Source organism: Cebidichthys violaceus, unplaced genomic scaffold (assembly GCF_023349555.1).
Source record: "Cebidichthys violaceus isolate CVI_PGR_0920_01 unplaced genomic scaffold, fCebVio1.0.p SCAF_5, whole genome shotgun sequence".
NCBI lineage: Eukaryota > Metazoa > Chordata > Actinopteri > Perciformes > Stichaeidae > Cebidichthys > Cebidichthys violaceus.
The window spans coordinates 7,274,352-7,289,814 of record NW_027176705.1 but is presented as its reverse complement, the minus strand read 5'-3'; positions in this window follow the sequence as shown (position 1 = coordinate 7,289,814).

The following is a 15,463-nucleotide window of genomic DNA, read 5'->3' as shown; positions in this document are numbered from 1 at the left end:
CGTGCGTGCGTGTGCGTGTGTGTTGTGTTCAGAGTCTCACACCCAGTATGTTACATGCACTTAAGACACAGCATTATTGTCAGCTTTCTGTAGTAACCACACGTCATATATAGACGTGGTTTCTCTTATCAGGGTAAAGGACAAAGAAAAACTTGGTAAACATAGCTACTTTAGAGAAACTTTTGGTCATATATACATTTAACCAGGTCTCTAAGTGGATTTTTACAAGAGACCATGTGTATGACAAAGACTTAACAGTGGAAGTAATGTGGCAGTAGTGTGAAGAAAAAGGGAGCATTGCTGTACTAGCTGTGTATCTTTGTTTTGTATCCAAAATAATTAAATCAAAAATTGGAATAAGCTGAAGCTAAAATGTACTAGTCTAAGTAAAGCAGTTTCCACCCCTGGACAGCAGGTAATGTTCTAACATAAGCACAAACAGGAAAAACTATATTATTTATCATTTTGCTTCCTCTCACTAAAAAAAGCCCTGCACTGCTGCCCTCTTCTAAGGCCTGCTCATCCTCCTCAGACCTTCCTGGATACAGGGACATAACAGCACATCCACATACTGAGCTTTGGAAGCTCAGCTGGTCATTCTCCAAGGCAGAAAGGGACTCTTCTCTTTCGAGCTCCCGAGGGGAAGTGAGTTCCAGGCAGCCGTGGGTCCCTGTCCAGCTGCTTCCTCTGTCTGGAGGGGGCCAGAGGGTCAGAGACAAGGCTCCCTGTGACACTGAATTATCTGCCTGAGTGTGATTGTGCCTGCTGGGAGGGATGCTTAAGATTCTGGGAGCGTCTGTGTGTGTGTGCATATGACAAATATTTATGCAGAGTTTTGCTTCAAGCACATCTTTGTTTCTCAAGGTTTAATATTCATCTGCTGCGTGTCAACACGGTGCCAGTCTTCAGCTGAAATGCTGACACAAGTAATCTTAGCGTTCTCCTTTAAAGATACTGCCCCATAGAGGGAGCTCTGACTGTTTACTAATGTGACTCGAGCCCTGCTGGATGACAAGATGTTTATGATTTAAAGTAATGTTAACTAGGATAAATCTTAACAAGATTCACACCACCTAATTTACAAGTATCTGGCTTATTTCTTGTTCTCAAGGAGAGAGAGAGAGAGGCCAGTGTCACAATTATGCTCGACCAGACTCCACTCATATCAAAGTTTGAGCTGCATATTTTTTGAAGTATACGCATACATCCTGTACATTGCTTTTGCTGTCATCCTTGGAGTTGTGTCAGGAGACCAGAGTTTCAAAGAGATGACCGGGCAGAGGTGTATATCATTATCATGCTGAGTGGGCACAAAGCTGGGAGTGAGGCAGGAAGAGATAGAGATCGGAAGAAACGGACAACAGACAGCTGTGCTGAGCTATGCAGCACCACAGAGTCAGGCTGTGGGCTGTCAGCAGGGCTGAGGTGCGTCTGCTGTCTCTGTAACAGAACAGGGAGCGGAGTGTATTGTCATGATGTGGCTACTGTATGTAGCCGTACATCTGAAATATCATGCTCAAGATCGAATGTTTTATGGGCATGATTGATTACGTAGCTCATATGAGTAACTACTGTGGCAAAGGAAACTCTGTGTCACTTTTCTGTGTAATTTAAAGTAAAAATATTTGTGCATTTTCAATATGTAATCTAAACAAATGGCAGTGAAAGTGAAAAGCAAATTATTCACAATCCTTTTTTGGCATTACACTCCTATAACTTTGTTGGACACCCAGAGTTGTCATCCTTTTCCTTTCACACCTTCTTCCTTGTTCCTGGTGCCTGCATTACCCACATTGCACCTCAACCAGTCAGACATTCAGATGTAGTAGCGGCTAATGTAGATCCAAGCCTCTAGCCTTAAGCAGAGGTGAGTGGACTACATACGTCCGGTAAGCTCACTTCTTTCTAACTCTGTACGCCAAGATTTCTTTCATTTTCTAAATTGTAATCTTTAGACTCAACGGATCACTTGAGGCAATTTATTAGTCTTTGTGCAGCTCCCTCTGGAGGCAAAAAACTCTTTGTAACTTTTTCTTTCTTTTCTTTTCTTTTTTTGTACATATGCAGTAGTACTATAACGAATGTAAACAGACTTTCATGTGTAAAACTAGTGGAGTTCCAAGTATCGTTTATGTAATCAGCAAAATTAGCTCAGCAAATTTCCCTGATAAGTGCTCATTATGTTAAGCCAATGAACAGTAGCTGTATGTTTATTCTCTTGGGCTTGTTTTCAGATGTTTACCAAGAACCAGCAATGAGTCAAACAAGCAACATTTCCAGATTTTTATTAAAAAATCTAATATTTTCTGGGTAATTTGGATATCCAATGAATATTTGAGTAGTTTTAACGTCAGGTTTGACACTTAATTTCATACTGTGCAACATTATTTTCTTTAAAATTAACATTTTGATCAGTGTATTGCTTTGGGAGGTTGGTGATGATTATTGTTACTCTTATTATTTAACTCAGGACAGGGCCCTCATACTTGCCCTAGCTACTGTATTTCCTAAAACTGTTCCACAAACAAAATATAGGAGTTGAGCAAGAGAAACATGAGACATGACTGGAGGGGGCAGAAGGGATAAGAGGGAACTGGAGTGGAGAATAGTTGAATATGGGGCACAGATGGGAAGACAGGCAGTATCTTTTTATCTTGATTCCTTAGTTCATTTGAGGTTAATTGAATCCTTTAAAAGCGCAGAGACACGTGAAAGAGGAGAGCGGGAGGTATGGGTAAAGAGAGCAAGAGAACCGCCCGTCACTGGTAATGGCCTGGTTTGTTTGTTTTCATATCCATGGTAGAGAACATGACCCAAAAGTAAACTTGGGTCAGACTCTGCAGCATTACTCAGACAGTGGAATGTCTCTTTTAGTGCTGTCTGCAAACAAAAATATCCTTATCCTAAAGACACACCACCAGGTCACTGATGAAAACCTATGTGGTCTTTATCACACAAAATTTTGCTAGTCAGTAACATAGTCTTAAGACATATCAGTCACACTCCTGTGTGAATTCTGCCATGCCTCAGTTCTCCTTCTCTCTTTTGCATATTGTTGCTCTGTTGATGCATTCTGTTTTCTGCCTTTACTTTTCCTTTACCCTCCCTCTTCTCCCATCCACTCGTGTTGCTGTGAGCTGATAAGGGAATTGCTCCTTTCATTGACGGATCCTTTAATTCTCTCCTTTTAATCAAGCCTGTTAGTACTTCTTAATTAAGACATCACAGTAGCGTTTGATCACACTTTTCTCTGTGTGTGTGTGTGTGTGTGTGTGTGTGTGTGAGAGAGAGAGAGAGAGAGAGAGAGAGAGAGAGAGAGAGAGAGAAAGAGAGCATGAAAATGAGTGGGGGTACCGGTCCCTATTCTGTGTGTGACGATGACTGAACAGCTTCAAGTGGGGTAGCTACACCTCCTCCAACTCTGTTCTGCCAGCCCTTGAGGTTTGTGGTGTGTACATATCCCAAGCCAACAGGCGTCAACCTCCAGAGATCCATACTAGACAGATGGTATTGGAGGCTTGGTAGGACGGCTATCGAGCTCCCTACTGTCAGTTTGTTGTGATGATCACACACACCAGGCTGTCAATACTCACAGTCCACTAATCAAAGAGGGTAGAAAAAAACAACCCAGCACAAAGACTATTTAGAAGGCAAAACTTAACTTTTGCTGGATTTCATTAAATAAGTGAGACTTGGAATTTCTAAACACTAACAGTAACACTTGTATATTTTTGCTTGTTTAAACATATTTTGTGAAGTAGTCAATAGAACAGTGAAGCTGAGGGTTTCACAGGAACATTAGCCTGCCTTTGGCCTTAGTGTTTCCCTCCCCCTAAAGGCAGTTAACACTATTTGTGCTTCTTCCCTCTAATGGTGTGGGTGGGTGGGAATATGTGTAAGTACGGGGTGGGGGGGCCTCTGCTGTACATACACTACACTCACTGAGGGTCCTAATGGAAAGCTATGGGACCTCTATCCTCAGGCAAGGAGTGACGCATAGAGTGGAGGGCAGGGAGGGGGGGATGACAGAAGCCTTAGTCTGACAGGCCTGACCTATATCCCTCTTCGCTTAATAGAGAGAGGGAGAGAGTAATTGGTAGATACACATTTGCTGTTAGGAGCGCTCTCTTTCTGGATAGTGTTTTCTGTGGTCAATATATAGAGCAGTAGGCGAGGGTGAGGAGTTTCCATCGTCGCTTCAGTCTCTTGTTTGTCAGCTTTGGAAATAATAAGACAGGCCTTGCCTTGACACAACAAATGTTGTCATTAGCATGATCATAAGTCCAGTGGCTTCCATACTGAAACAAACTAAAATGTGTGTCTATCTTTCTCTGTGATGGTCAGTCAATGTTATCAGTGTGTGTGTGTGTGTGTGTGTGTGTGTGTGTGTGTGTGTGTGTGTGTGTGTGTGTGTGAGAGAGAGTGACATCACTTTCTAGAAATCTATGTATTTAGAATATATATATATATATATATATATATATATATGTTTATGTATATATATATGTTTATATATATATATATATAAATAAATAAATAAAATGCAAGAACCAAGTACAAGTATTGTATATGGGAAAGATAAACAACAATCCAAGAGAAGAAGAACAACTCTGTAGTCACCATGGACCAACCTCAAACACCCATTGATTCTGCCGATCCTACTGCCTCTGAAACTGGTTAAACAGACAGTAGAGATACTCACTATCGCTGAAGGCTTCTGCCAAGAGTACCAAAAAAATGTGCAAGGCTGTATTCAAAGACCTGCAGAAGAACTTTTACGGTAAGAAGCTGCTTGAGACTTTAATGCCATTACAGGATGCAGGTGTGGTCGCAGCCATCGTCAAGTCTTTGCAGGCCCACACCACATAGAGGTCTGCTCAGCTTACAAAGAAGGAGGCCTCCTGTTGGTGTAAAGATCTGGCTTACATTGCAGGTTTAGTGGCTTTGACTGCAGTTTTACTTGGTGTCGTCACTTTCATGATACTCATATGAAGCAGCCGCAGTGTGCTTAGCCATATACCCAGACAGCGAGGACAGCGTCTTAATGACGAGCATCCATGCCCATGTTGGAATATGCCTCATAGACAGCATGTATCACTATGATTTGATCATAGAGAGATTCTGTATGACCAAAGGGAAAAGTCCTACAGGCTACCTAAAAGCCTACATGACAAACCTCTACCTCTCCAAGGACTCCGAGAAAGTCACAGAGGCCATAAAGGAAGGCATTGCTGCAGCCACAATGTTCATGCCAGAAACAGAGAATGAGTTAAACGACACTCAGCAGTGGCGTTTGATGGTGACACCGTCCTCTTCTCAGACGAGTCAGAAATCATCGTGAAGAAACACGGTCTGGACACCCTCTTTGAGAACGAGCAGGCGTTTGAGAACTGGATTGGCAATCTAATGTGATTTTGCATGTAGAACTTTTACTTATAACAGAGTATTTTTACTATATTGGGACTTCAACTTAATGATCTGAGAACCTGTTCCACCGCTGGTTATAGGTGGGGATGATGGTGATGTGTTGAATATATTCTTATTTTAGAGGTTTTTTTTGTCTTTTTATTGTCGTTTTTGGAAGAGAATGTGTGTGTGTGTGTGTGTGTGTGTGTGTGTGTGTGTGTGTGTGTATATATGTGTATGTGGTCCCCCTGGCATGTCCTGGATCCGGTAGCGGGATACGCAGCTCTTTCTGCCTGGTTAACTGATGGGGGCTGTTCGGCTTCCAGACAATTTAGCAAAGGAAACTCTGCACAACAAACATAAACAGACACGTACTGATACAGGCAATAATAGAGAGTGCATACACAAAGAAACACACAAACACCGACAGAAACACATGTAGATATGCAAACAAAAGACATAGTGATTATCATACAAAAACGGCATTGGATGAGTATGTACCACAAGGATGACACTTTTGCAGAGTCCCTTCTCTCTCTCTCTCTCTCTCTCTCTCTCTCTCTCTCTCTCTCTCTCTCTCTCTCTCTCTCTCTCTCTCTCTCTCTCTCTCTCTCTCAACCAATTTTCCAACTACAAGCTGAAGAGTCTCCTCTCTGGATTAGAGCTTGCAGCTTTCCATTCTCTCAACTAGCAGTCCATTTGCCCCTAAGGTAAAGGAGGGAAGGGCCAAAGAATGGGAGAAGAAAAAGAAAGAAAAAAAAAACAGAGGTCAGGATGGGAAACAAGTTAGATCCTTAGAGCGGGACATGGACCTGAGTGGTGATGGAAAGCTGGCATGGGGAAGCAGAGCATTGCGTGCGTGTGTGTTTGTGTTCCTCTTCGGTCACTGTAGTTCAAAAGCTGAACCGTGTCCAAGCCTTGGTAATGATGCAGCCGGCCACAACAGACTACAATAACCAACAGTCTATGGCCGGCCAATTACTGTCCGCCGCAATTATATTTCCAATTCAGAGGTAACAGGGGAAAGTGGCCCAACTCAACTAATCATTTCGAGCAATTACGTTTAAAACTAATTAGAATGTCAGGTTTGGCTGTGCGTGCTTGAGCTTGGGGGAGGTTTTGTTTGTGTTTTTGTTGCTGTTTTCACTTTGTCAAATGGATGGACTTGAAAGGAGAGAGCAGGAGGAGGGGGCAATATCAGCAACAGTGCAAGCCAAACATCAACCACAGCCATGGATTGAGAGACTTGGTCATTATGGGAGTTTGGTGAGTTCGGGGAAATCCATTGTGCTAGAGAGAATGCTGTGTTCATTCTGTTGATGCCGAGCATTTTGCCAGACTGGAAAAATGAGTTCTTGGTGATGTCAGCTGAAATGCTGTGAGAGAAACAGAGAGGGATGTGAAGGAGACACTTTGTATTAAAACATCATCAATGTGTTTTGATGACTTTAAATGAATTCAAGAACAGCTGAATAAAACGTTTTACTGCAAAGATCATAAATAAGTAGATTTAAGAAGACCAGAATGTATGTGCTTTACACTTGCATATTGATTATTCTTCACTCACTTGATTTTTTGTCATGATGATGTGATCAAATTGTGTTGTGTGTTACAAGCGTGTTGCCAAAAAACTTCCAGAAAAATATAGTCATACATTCAAATGAATATTGTGATATTGATTTTGACCACAATGAACAGCCCTGTAGACAGAAGAGAACACTGACTTACATAGCGAGACTGGACATCCATTATTAGTGTTAATAATGTTTCTTTACAGTAACACTGTGAATGAATAAGCCATGGCATGCTGTAGAGAGAAATAACGGATTTAACAGGCATACTGTACAACTGACTCAAACAGTTTAAAGGAGCAATTCCAAAGGAAACCCGGTAAAAATATGACAGCACACCAGAGTGTGGGTGCATGTTGAATGTGTGTGTGCCAATCGGAAAATCTGCAAGATGGGCTGTGTTATATATTTTATGAGTCTTGGGGTTTCTTTTTATACCATACCACTCTCAGACACGCAAATACCTGCTATACATAAAGCTGGTTAAGACACGCACACACGGTTACTTGTAAATGTAAAAAGCTTGCTTTAAAAAGAAGTGGATGGTCCACCTGAATAACACTGATTCATCCAATAATGCATGGCAGGGTTATGGCAACTCACGCAAGTCTAGTACACACACAAAGTTATTTCATGTAGATAATCCCAACAATAAACATGGTTTCATTTCATGCGATTGATTTGATCAAAAAACATAATGAATGCCAAAGAATAATTGTAGTTTCCATAATAAATACAGCGTTAAAACTATCAGCGCTCTAAGGCACGTGAACAGAGACCGTTCTAATTGTTGATATATTTATTTTCCCATTGCATTCCTTGGATGATAATATTGTACAGTATATGCAATCTTCTTGGTGATCATCATGTCACAAAAGAGTGTGATAATTATTCTTGCCTCATGCCTTGCATTAGCATTTTTCATGCCCATCATGGCAAATGCACTGTAGGACTTAGATTTTTTTTTAACGCTAGAAATTTGCATTATTCAGTGTTTGCTTTGGGCCATTTGTGTCCAAATATTCACACATACACACATGCTGTATACAAACAAACAAAAACACACGAAAATGCCTCTGGTAGTTGTCATAACAGACCACCCCTGATGGAGTGATGTCTCATTAATAGACGGCTCGCAGCAAAAGAATGGCGTTACCTCTCCCACTTTTACTGGGCCATGGTGACAATTCAGCTTTTATCAAACAAGCAAGTGTTTTCCTCCTTGGTCCATCGCTCAGACACATCCCAACTGGAAATAGGCAAGTTTCTGTTAAATTACAACCCAATAAAACTTTTTTAATTTCTGTTAAACATGATATCTAAGATATGACAATATAGTTAACAAGTTGTCATCAGTCACAGGAATTTAATCTATTACACATTTCTTAAAAGAAGAGAACACGTTGTCCCTGTTTTATCACGTTGCGTCATAACTGACCAGACATTTCTATGAATTTATTAGTTTCTGAAAATAGTTTTATTGTGAAATGAAAATGAGCTAAATTAATCAACCGTTTCTGTCCTTCCCTCTATACAAACCAGGCAATTCTTACAATTACTAGGTTGAGGTAGTCTTTACCTCCCTGCACAAAGGCAGTATAAAAACACAAAACATAAACATGCCAAAAACACTTGATAACATTAAAATGTGCTTATCACATATGGAATAAATGGAGACTTGAACCTGCAGAATTAAGTTATCTTTCTTAGATTTTGGCTTTGTGGATACAAAGTTTATCCAGCATATTTTTGCAACAGGAAACATTATAACTGAATAATTGTTTTTGTGTTAATTATTTGTTCTTCTTTTTTCCATGCAGCTTATTTTTTTTTTTTAGAATTGATGCATGGCTGATTTGGACTTAAAGTTACAAATTAATCAATTTGAGAGGGGAGTTCCATTTGTTCTCATAACAATTTATTTCATGCCAATGCGTGTGTAATTATCATTGTGGTAATTACTAATTAGGTAGAAGCGATCCACAATTGTTGATTGTGATTTGTTATCTAAAGAGACGAGAGAAAAAAAGCTGGGCAGAATGTTCTGATGTTTGTTTTCTATGTGTGGCTGATGTCCTTGCTGATACGCAATTAGCTGACCCATTAAAATGCCTTATTATTGACAGTTACACATCTGTAATTGATGTTTGCCTTCATCGGTGCCCCGACCAATCCTTGTTGGAGCATCATGCTCATTATGTTCCCTGAGAGGTTCTCCAGGCTGGAGATTTGAACCAGCGTTTTTCTGGAGTGTGCACACTGTGAAGGAGAGGAGTCGAGATGGAAGGAAGAGAGACACGTAGAGAGGAGGGGCAACAGCAACCAAAAGTGGAAGAAGAGGAGAGGTACTTTGATTGACAGTTGTCTGGCCTGGTGCCTGCTGAGGTTGTTCCCCCCGTCGACTGCTATTATCAGCAGAAGGACTTCCCCATTGCCTTGGCAGGGACTGTGTCACCCCTCTCCCCTGGAGGATGCTATCCCATTTGGGAGGAGATGAATAGGGGTCCCCTCGCCCCGTATGAGGTCTCTGTGGACAGAATCTTTACAGGGGCAGCACAGTGGAGTAAACAGGCTTTATGTCAATACCAGCATCTCTGACATCATAGCAACTACTGGCCCTGCTATAGTTTCAAACCGGCTCATTTGGGGGATGTGTCTGTGATGAGGCTGTGGGAGAAGGCCCTCCACTTTTTAAAATATTTAAAAATGTAGTTCTGATATAATTATGACAAATGTGGGATGGTATCTGGCATTACACAAACATTTTTATGGAAAAACTATAGACATAATATACTATTTGGAATAATACATTACAAACGTATGTAATGAGTTTCTGTTTGTTGGTTTTTGACTTTTAACAAATGTTTATACTTCATCTACGCTATTGTCAGCTGTGGTTCAGAAACAGAAGTTACAACAGTTATCTGTCACTATCACGATCAGCTAAGCTGAAAAGGTATGACGTCTTGAAATTCATTTTGGAATTAAAGTGCTGTGAAGGGGTGTGAGACTCCACGGTAGCAGGGCAGCTCTGTGATCATTTGTGTACTGAATTAATCATCACGGCATGAATTTAATATCTTGGTCAGCATTAGTCATTCAGTTATGGTAATTAAAAACAATTTGAGTGATTTTGACATGCAACTGATGGAACAGCTTGTCACGACATTTGTCCCCACTTCAGCATTTAAAGCTGCGTGTCAGAGAGTATTTAAGGTGCACAGTTAATTTCTAAAGGAATGCAGACAGCTCACAGACAACACACAGACAGCTGCACTGTTGGGTGATTGGCATGTTCAATGTACTGTGTGTAATACAAGTAAATCCTTCACTTAGGCAGGTGTGTACGTGTGTGTGTGTGTGTGTGTGTGTGTGTGTGTGTGTGTGTGTGTGTGTGTGTGTGTGTGTGTGTGCGTGTGTATGACAGAGAGAAAGAAAAAACACAAGAGACGCCCAGAGAGAGAAAGTGTGTGTGCAGGTGTCATGGACAGGTTTATTAAATTTTGTTCTTTTGACAACATCCCTGCAGCGGTGGGTGTGGAGAGGCTCTTGACTCACTCTTAAATTTACATGTGTTGCTCTTTCTTACTCTTGGATCAGTGGTGAACAGGCCACCAGGAAGGGAAGTCTCAGGCAGGCCACATGTGAGTGCAGATTGTGTAATTTTATCACACATATGCTTTTCCTCCATTGAAGAGCCATCTGGGTAATTGGTTGTGCTTTTATCTGCAGTATTGTGGCCTAATGTGGTTAGAGAGTGTGATAAATACAGAGGACAGTATCCCTGGTGGGAATCTATAGCGATGTATACCAGGATACCTGAACCAACCCACCTACGCTGTCAACCCAGCTTTCAACTTACAGCAGCCTAGCTGACCCCCCCCCCCCCCCCCCCCCCCCCACACACACACACACACACACACACACACACACACACACACTCACACACTCACACACTCACAGACAAGCACACTTCACTTCTTCACTCTCAATTTAACCCTGGTGTGTGATGGGGCCCGTGGTTAGACTCCTTGCGGGTGTTAATGGCCAATGGAGCAGATATCGTAATGAGTGATCAATCTAGTTGCTGCCGTCACAGCAACACATTAGCCATTCATACAGATTCAGTCCACTCGCCCAAGCAGAAGATCTGGATGCATATTTAATGTTTATCTTTTACAGATCTCGTTTAAGTGGACCTGTTCGTAAAGCAAAGTCTTTGAAAAGGTGGCAAAGTCCATGTGAAGCCAGCGCCTGCCTGGCAGAATCAAACAAGTTTGCACTGGATCTCTAAGAAGTGATACTCCTCTTTTTAATGAAGAAGCAAAACAATTCTGACATGAATGATAATGAGGTGATTATTACGATCTGCTGAAACTATCTTGCAATTAACATTAAAGCTTGCAATAGGTGCATTACATCAATTAAACAAGACCTCAAAAATGTGGCAGGAGATGAAAGAGAGCTGATGCATATAATGTCAGGATTGAAACGCATGAGGAGAATCACAGCAACCCTGGGATCAGGAGAGAGGAGGAGAGTCGCTGAGAGTGTCTGCTTTTAAGTACCTCAATCATGCACCTGTCACTCCCTTTCCTCACGTAGACGTCAGTGTTTACCAAAATGAGGGCTGACAGAAGACATCAGAGCTGGTTTGTGTGCAAACAGCTTGTGCGGACAGCCTTATGGAGCCGGCACTTCTTGCACACTGATGCATTTTTTAGGTTTTACAATCATGCAAGATCCCATTTGAGGCTATTTGAAGCAAGAGAATCCTTCACTTGAAACAGCATAGCTACAAGACATTGTTCACAGTTCTCCTATTATGCTTTATTATTAGGTTAATTTGTAATTATTAACTGATGCCAGTGAAATACAATATGAAACACATGAAGTATCTCGGTATGTTAAAATAACCCTGAGTATATTTGCAATGGAACCCCCATTTCCGAATGCTCAACAATTGCAGCATCATGCATCCCAAGTCACCCGAACAAAGTCTGAAAGCAGGTTTCAGGCAAGGCTGGTTGCAATTCAACTGTGATAAATGGGCAGATAAGACAATCAGTGCACACCGTGACATAGAGCAGCGTTTTCTGTCAGACCAGCACTCTGCTGGGGAGTCCAGGTGCACCCACGGTCCGGCAGCCAAGGAAGAAGGGAAAAGCAAGGGCACAAGGAGGCGTCTTGCAGCCTGTGTGTATAAAGACCCAAACCACAGTATAAAAGGTAACTCCCCTGTCAATCACATGTGTGTTATTAAAGCCTGTAAACTTGTAGAAATATACATATTTGTTATAATCAAACCATGGTGTATTAAGGGTTTGAATCGACTGATGCAGGATATGCTCATACCCCAAACCCAGAAAACAGGCCTGTAGCTGTGATACCCATACCTGTGAGAGGTGGTGAGTTGGCCAGATACCTAAATACCATTTGCCAATAACTGACGAATGTAAACTGTGTGCCTGGCTGGCTGATGCGTGTATGAATGGGGCAGACTGTTTGAAGTGTCTTCTGGTGTATTGTTGAGGGAAATGTCTACATGTGTACATGATTCACTGTCTCCAAAGGGTGCCAAGGCACAGCAAGGGATTGCCCACGTTGCATTTCTCTCATCTCCAGGATACAATAATGAGTCTAATTGTGTGTTGTGCGCACCATGCGTCTGTTATTGCCTCTCTGTCTAGCTTACTCTCAGCGACGGAACAAGCGCTGCTCTGCACGCAAAGCTCCCATCAACCTCAAACCAAAACACCTTTCTCCACATAACTTAAAAGGGATGCACACATAGAGCCAGAAATACTTCAGTGTAGATGACTTCATGGTTGTGATGTTGCTGCTTTTACTGCCCTCAGCACTGTGATGACTTCACTTTTGTGTGATGTACAGTAACTACTGCGTCCTCGACTGAAAAGTATTTTTTTCGATTTAATGGAAAGATTTTATTTTACTCCGCAGGGTCAGCTGTGAGTTTCATTTAAACAACATTAATTGGTATTATATTTGTATAACTGCAAAAATAAAAATAAATAATGGATGCTTCCCTGTCAATGACCTCCCAAAACATTGAATGTTTTGGGAAGTCATTAATCGATTTTTTTAAAACTACAACAATTTAAGCTTTTATGCAGGATCAAACACACATAGAAAGGCCTTATGGCCACTTCTGAGACATGGAATATTTTATATACCATTTAATATTTTGTAGTACATTGAGACGTAGATGATCAGCTTTTAGCAGCAGACATAGTACCCTTCTGTGGATGAAGATTGGTTGAGCACAGAAAGACTGGTTTTACAGGTTGATATGACAATACTGCCACCTAGAGGTGTGAGGAGGACTGAGGCAGGAGCACAAGGCTGACTAAAACCTCATTCAGTCCTGCTACAGTTGATGACAAAGGCCAGTGCTCAACTGAATACATATGAAGCTGCCATTTCACAAAATTAACAGCATCAGTATAAATTTACGGCTGTCTTTGAGCATGTGAGCATTTGTATGCACCTGCATGCTCTTTTGTGGTAATCAAAAGGATACGAAAAGGCATCTCTAGCTGCACTACGGTCACATCAGGTGGGTCATCCACTGAATGTCATCTCCATTGAATCCCATCTGGCCCGCAGAAGTAACCCGGCACATGCTGACCTGCTCTCATTTGAGATGCGGGACATGACTATAAAGAAAAGGAGAAGCAGAGGAAAAGAGAGGGCTCACCTGTGAACTAGAAATGCCCTGTTCAGGTGGGACCTGTTTTGACCTGTTACCACGGGGACCCTAATGTAAGAGGTGGAGGGGGGGGGGGGGGGGTCCATCAGGGGTATATTTGTCAGTATATGTGAGTGCTTTTGTTTATGTATCAAAAGGCATTAATAGGCCAATGGATTTCTTCAAGCAGCTCTTACCATAAACAACATGGAAATATGATAAAACATCTGAAACTTTTTTTAATACAAGGTTGAAATTTGCCAACACTTTCATAATCATATGTACAACGTGGTGTAGCTATTTATTCTGTACATGTTTTGCATATAGGTAATATCTTGACCACAGATCTGCAGAACAGTAGTTAGTATAGACACTTAATGTGTGCGTGCATATCCTTTGACCTATTGTTTTTCTCTGGAACAAGTTTTTTTTACCAGTATACTTTTATAACATGAGGATTTGACTTGCCGTAGCATGATAAAACATGTTTTTAAATGTTCTGACAATGACAATAATGTGATCCTCTATTTTTTACAGTCAAAGGTCAGCTGCTTCTGTGATTGTAACAAATACAGTCAAAACAAAATCACACACACTAATCGGAACAATAACATATACTGACTCAGACAGGGAATGACCTTTGTTGTTTATACAAAGGAGCTGGTTGTCTGATAATCCACACTCATGCATACAAACGTACACAAAAACATGCACGGACATATATGGACACACACTTACCTCTTGAGAGTATCTGATAAATCAAATTGGGATTTAAATTGGTTAGAGGCCTGGGGGCCTTGTTTGGCTACGTGGTTTGTCTGTTTCTTGTTTTTTTCTCTCTAAGGTCATTTAGAAAGTGCTTGTTTAGGGATGAGTGATTAGCAGAGATGTCCAGGGGCTTCCTACTCATATGAAGCTTCCTGGAAAGGCAGGGTAGACCTGCTACAGTGGCATGGCTGAACAGTGGAGGCTCCAGGGGCTTTGCCATCCAATACAGTGGGGATTCTGCTGTGGTTGTGAGCTCATTGAATCAGTGTCATGGAGCCTTTAGTGTTTATATTGCATGTGTTGTGATATTGTAACACTACGTATTGAAGTTTGGTTTTGGAAACTCTCAAGTTAAGGTATTTCAGCAGTGTTTAATACTAAGAGACAACATGTTATCACATTTAAACGGTGGTTTTGAACACACACACACAAACACACTTATGCACATGCAGGCTTGCACACGCACACAAACAGACAAGTATTCGATGTAACAAAGTCCTCTGTTGACCCTGACATCCAATTTAACAAACACCAGTTTAAAGTCCTGTTGACAAGAAGCAGGAAGCGAGAAGAGAAAGAGGATATGACATGAGGAGAAATCGGCTCCTTCTGTTCCTTGTCACTCCATATTATTGAAGACTTACCCAACATGCACCTGGGGGAATCAGTGTCTGTCCACCCGAGTCTCTCCGTCTCATGTTGCTCTGCCTCTCTCTAACACACACACACACACACACACACACACACACACACACACACACACACACATTCCCTCTCTTTCGCTTTCCTCTCTCCTTCTTTTCCTCTTCGTCTTAATCAAATGTGCTTCTACTGTACACACTCTTTAATGTTCTTCTTTTCTTTTTTTGTCTGTGTGTCTGGGCTCCAAGGGGTCCAGCTTGGGCATGTATGTCAGCCTTTGTATGTTTATACATATGTGTACATGTGTGAGCAGATGTTTGCTCGGGGCAGTCTCGCATGTCCGTCCCTAATAGCTCAATAGAAATGT